This window comes from Chinchilla lanigera, unplaced genomic scaffold (genome assembly GCF_000276665.1).
Source record: "Chinchilla lanigera isolate Chin_1 unplaced genomic scaffold, ChiLan1.0 scaffold00071, whole genome shotgun sequence".
Lineage (NCBI taxonomy): Eukaryota > Metazoa > Chordata > Mammalia > Rodentia > Chinchillidae > Chinchilla > Chinchilla lanigera.
This window is the reverse complement of record NW_004955472.1, coordinates 5,441,714-5,447,713: the sequence shown is the minus strand read 5'-3', so window position 1 is coordinate 5,447,713 and position 6,000 is coordinate 5,441,714.

Here is a 6,000-nt window from a genome sequence, read left to right as displayed (position 1 = left end):
GCAGCATTATTAAGGGGAAGGTTTTCTTTTTCTTTGACAATAATTTTCTAATACATGTGTATTTTAGCTCCAATTATTTTTCCATATGCGTGTATGTATAATATATATAATATATAACATATATTATATATAATGTCACATATCTATATGACATTAATTATATGGAATGTTGAGCTTCATTAAGAGGTGTTCATTCATAAATACAACATGTTTGTTTGCTTCTATCCCTTTCTTCCCTTCCTCTAGCTTCTGCTCTCTCTGCCTGATTTCTTGTTTCTTGTCTAATAGTCTTCCTTCTACTTCCGCGTCACCACTTTTTCTAGGTTACACATATAAGAGAAAGTGTGAGACACTTGCTCTTTCTGAGACTAGCTTATTTAGTTTAACACAATGTGTTAATTACTTGCTTCATTGCTGAGGCACAATACCCAACACCCACAACTCTTAGGTAGGGAAGGGTTATTTTGGTTCACATTCTGTAGAGGCTTCATACCAAAGTAAGCTAGTCGCAGGATGAAGTAGCATGGCAGTGGATCGTGGCAGAGGAGAAACTGCTGACAGCATGTAGGCAGGAAGTAGAGAAAGAGATCCAGGAAGAAGAGGGGGGATGCAGTCTTCCGGGCAGCATCAACAGTGACCCACTTTCAGACATTATCTCCCAATGTTACATTTAGTTTCAAACTCATTTGTGGACCAATCTGCTGATGAGAATTGCACCTACTCATCCAGTAACCTACCTCCCCCCACAAGCACATGTGGCTCTGGGGAGACATTTAGATATAACTCATCAGATTCTGCCCTGGGCCTCCAAAGATTCAAGTGCATCCACGTCCCTTTAGTGAAATGCATTTAGTCTGTTTCTAAGAGCTGCCGAAGTTCTACGTTTCAGGATTGTTGAAAAGTCTAAGTCCAAAGTCTCTTCTGAGATTTAAGGCAAACTCTTAGCTGTGAGCTTGTGTAAAACTTAGGAGTTAAACTTTTCAGCATACAGTGGCACAGGATAAGCATTCCCATTTCAAAAGCGAGAAACAGGTACAGGAAGGAATGGGGCCAAAATAAGACTGACAAGGGGCTGGGGATTTAGCTCAGCGGCAAAAGCGCCTGCCTGGCAAGCGCAAGGTCGTGAGTTCGGTTCCCGGTACCGGAGAAAAACAAAATAAGACTGACAGCCAGCTAGGCAAAAATCTCTCGTAGTGCCATGTTCAGCACCTTTGGGAAATTGTGGTGAGAAGTGAATGTAAAAAGCATTGAGTAGCCCCACCCCTACGGACTGCTACTGGTTGTGGCCACCATGGCTGCTCTCTTGGGCTGGCCTTGCTCAATCCTCGTGCCTTTCCTCAGGTTGTTCAATGATCCTGGGTTCTCCAACATCCTGGAGTCTCCACTGTACTTTTGGCTTCACCCTGACTGGTAAATGCACTGCCCTCTCAGGGGAACACTGCCTGACCTCGCAAGCCTTCTTTTGAAATCTGGGTGGAAGTCTTCTGACGGCAAAACTCTTTTATTTTTCATGCATGTGAAATCAGAACCATATGGACAATACCAAGGTCTGCCCACAGCGAGAGCATTAGTTGAGCCCTTTTATATCTTAGTGACTGCAGAGGTCTCCAAAGGAGGAGTCTTGCCGGTTCCTGCGATACCCTCAAGTCATTTTTCATATTGTCCCACAGTAAGTATAGGCTTTATTTCACACTAATTTCTCAGCAACCAAGCTCTCCTTTTCTCCAGTTTTGCAGGTTCCAGTTTCAACTAGCTTCCTCTATGGCCAAACTCAAAACTTTTTACATCACTGAGCTGTGCTGTTTACTCTTGATTCTCAAGTTAGAGCTGGATAAAAGCTCCCAAGAACATCGAAATGACAGCCTCAACATTAGACTGCCTTGAAATTTCCTGTTCTATATTCATTAGTCCAGCACTCTTAATCTCAGTCTCCCACAAAGCCTCAAGGCAGGAGAAAAGTTTAGAAAAACTTTTCTACCAAAGCATAGCACACTGGAGTCCAACTGCCAGGGAGGTCCTTCTTTCCAAGTGAAACCTCAGGCTGGTCTTCTCTGTCTGTAGTTTTATCAGCATTCTGGTCTTCCAAGCTCTGACTGGAATTTTCCAACAAGCTTAGTATACAGCATTCTAGGAATGTGTCTCCCACTGGCATCTCCAAAGCTCCACCCACAAAGCAGTTTCAAAGGCTTCTGACCCATATGGTCCGGTAGTCACAGCAATAACCTCAGTCTCTGGTACCGAAATCTGTTCTTGTTATTTGCTTCACTTCCAAGACACACATGCCCGACACTCAGAATTCTAAGTAGGAAAAGTTTATTTGGGCTCACAGTTTGTGCAGGTTTATGTCCACAGCAGGCTGGCTGCCAGGCAGGGAAGCATGGCAGTGGGGCATAGCAGACATGGTGGTAGGAAGCAGAGGCAGAGATCAAGAAAGGAGGAAGGGAGATACACCCTTCCAAGTCATTTTCATTTCCAGGTCATTTACCCATGGCCACCAAAAGATTCACGCACATCCCTTTGGTAAAATGCATACTCCATCTCTAAGCATTGCCAAAATCCTAAGTTTATGCACTACTGAAAATTCGGGCGTTCTGGTTTATATTTAGATGTCCCCTGAAAGCCTCCTGTGCTCACAGCTGAGGGTGTGGGGGGTGATTTGTTAACGGGGACATGATACTTATTAATGGATTAGTCCGCTGATGAATTTATTGACAAATTTAATGTTGGACGATGAATCCTGGTCAGAAGATATGGGTCACTGAGGGTGTGGCGGAGAAGGGTGTATCTCCCATCTTCCGCCCTCGATTTCTCTCTCCAGTCCCAGTATCAATGCCATAACCTGCTCCTCCTCTGCCATGCTGCACGACTGTGGGCTGAAACTGCTACAAACCTTCCTAAGAGAAACCCAAGTAACAGTAAAAATAAACCTTTCCTCCTTAGTGCTATGGGTGTCAGGTGCTGTGTTTTAGCAATGAGGAAGTAACTGGGGCACACAATGATCTCCAGTTTCATTAAATTTCTTGCAAACAGCATGATTGCCTTCTCTCTAATGGCTGAATATAGATAGATAGATATGGGTATAGGTAGATATAGATAAATAGTACATTTTCACACATCCTTGTTTTTAATGCATGTATCCACATTTATCAAGATTTTAGATTATTTGAGTATTTTGAAGTTATCATCATGCAGCCCTACGCGTAGTTATTAAACTTTATATTTAAATGTAACCTTGGGAAGGTGGCCCCTCCCGCCATTGCTGCGACCCCTCCAACCCGGGTGCACCACAGTGTAAGGCCCAGAGAACAGCCCCTCGCACTGGCGCTGCCGCAACTGAGGCAAACTGCTCAGGACGGCCCAGAGCCAGAGGGAATGGCAGCGACGCAGCAGGGTCCCAACTGGGGTGCGCAGGATGGACAGGCGCGTCTAGCCGCACAGAAAAGTCTGAAGCAACCATGACAATAGGAGCCAACAAGAGGTAAGTTAGGCGAACCAGCACTGCGCTTGGGAACAAAGACACACGGAACAGAAGCAGATGAGAGGGACCGCCCCGTTCTCTGTCTCTTTCCCTTTTTTTTCTTTCTTTTTCTTTTCTTTTCTCTTGCCTGTTTTTCTCCTTTCTAAATGGCTGTAGAGAACTCCAGCCAGAGAAAACCAATACCATCCCTCAAAAACAGAGACTAAATTCAGATAATCCCTTGCTTACTACTTGAATCTTCTCTCCTGCCCTCTTCTCTAGTTTCCCAAAGTTTGCACGATCATCCTTTGTCCTACAGCCTTGCTTCTACTTTCTATTCAGTTATCTTTGTTTTTTTTTTTTTTTTTTTTTTTGGTTTTTCTCCGGTACCGGGAACTGAACTCACGACCTTGCGCTTGCCAGGCAGGCGCTTTTGCCGCTGAGCTAAATCCCCAGCCCCCAGTTATCTTTGTTTTATCCATTATCCCTCAAAACACTCCACCAAGGGGAAACACTTTGAATACAAGCTGCCAATTTGTGACTGGCTCTGCTATAAAATTGTAGATTTTTCTCCTCTAGTTTAAGGTGCAAAATTAAGAGCTACCATAGGAAAGCTCATCAGAATCATGGCAGACTTCTCAACACAAAACCCTCATATCAAAAAAATGCTTTGAGTAAATTATGTCAAATCCTGAAAGAAAACAACTTCCAACCTAGATTGATATACCCTGCAAAACTATCCTTCAAAATTAATGGAGAAATGATATACTTCCGTGGGAAAGAACAATTGAAGAAATTCATGAACACCCAACCAAGCCTACAAACGTACTGAAAGATATTCTAGAAATAGATAAAAATGACCACACTCTCAAGAACAACAGAAAAACACCACCAGTATTTAAGCAGTTACAGGGTCAAAGCAGAGAACAGACAGTGGAAAAATAACATAACACAAATAGGACAATACATATAAGTGATACCACCAGTGTAAACGGCCTCAATTCACAGATATTAAGCAATAACACAATTTTGTTTAAGAATAGGAAAATTCATTGAAAAAAGGAATGGGGAATAGATAGCTCCTGAGAAACAGGAGTGGTCCCAAATGGGTTGCCCAATAACACGGTTTTAATGGGGAAAATTAATACCACACTGTCACAAAGAGATAGATGCAATGTAGTCACTATGTACTGGAAGCCGGTACTTAGCAAAGAATACAAATTGAAAAACTTTTTTTTTTTTTTGGTTTTCCTCCGGTACCAGGGACCGAACTCACGACCTTGCGCTTGCCAGGCAGGCGCTTTTTGCCGCTGAGCTAAATCCCCAGACCCAAAACTTTTTTTTTTTTATTTTAAAGAGAAAGAAAACAATAACAGGATAACAACAATGAAGACACAAACAAAATAATAAAAAATTAAAAACAATACAGGATTTGAAGACAGGAAAAATGTTTTAAAGAAAGGAAATTAACATAAATGAGAAATAACAAGGAAAGTCTTATCATCTTCAAGATTTTCTTGTAAACCATGGACAGTAATAAGTTTGAATATTAGCTTTTCCTCCATTGTATCGAAAACCATCAAGGGAAATGATCTAGTCAGCCATAAAGACTCTCTCCTTTTAAAAGTAGTCCGTGAAGGGATTTGGAGAAATAACACTTCTTTCTTAAACCGGTTATTTTGTTACACATGGGTGAAACTATATTACATAGAACAAGACACTGAAGAATTATGACTGTTGATGAAGAAATCTAAGATGGACTAAACACTAGAATACAAATTTGAAAAACCCTGACAGCCTTTATATTTTTAATAAAAAACTTAGGAAAATAAATATTATATGTTCATTGTTCATTCTTTCAATGTATTGTTTCTGTTACATGAAGTTTATAATCTATGTTTTAGGGGGAAAAGAATTACACTTGGTTATTAATTTCGATGAACCTGCAAAGCTTACCAAAATGGCCGTTATAGTATAAATTTCTAGAGATCTGATTGTTAAAAAAGTGAATTTAAGCAGTTTCTTTCCCATTCACAATGAAGGAAAAGAGAAAAGAAAGAAAGAAGGAAAAAATATCACATACATGATAGCTAAGATAATTGTACTACTAATTTCTATTGCTTTATTGAAAGGAACAGTTATTGAAAGAATCAATCTTACATGCTTACATTTGTTTATCTGAATAGCCAAACTGAAGAGAACACTATGTAATGCAACCATTGTCAGCTTCCTATCACCTTGTCTGAAATTCTGTATTGCATTTGTTGTATTTGTGTTGTTTTGTTTATCTCTCTGTGTTAGCTAATATATTTCATTATTTCACCTTTAAAATATTTTCTTAAAAAGTGAATTTCATGGGCAGAACGTATGTGAAACTAATTACCTGCTGAACAGGGGCAAGCCGGGCAAAGCTGCAGCGTATTCCTGTGACTGGTGACAGTTTTTCTGTACTTTATTTTTCAGCATTTTCTCTCAGGCAGGAAAATTGCAAAGTAGTCAGAAGGAATACTCAGAGTGATTAATTTGGCTTGTAGAAAAGCTTT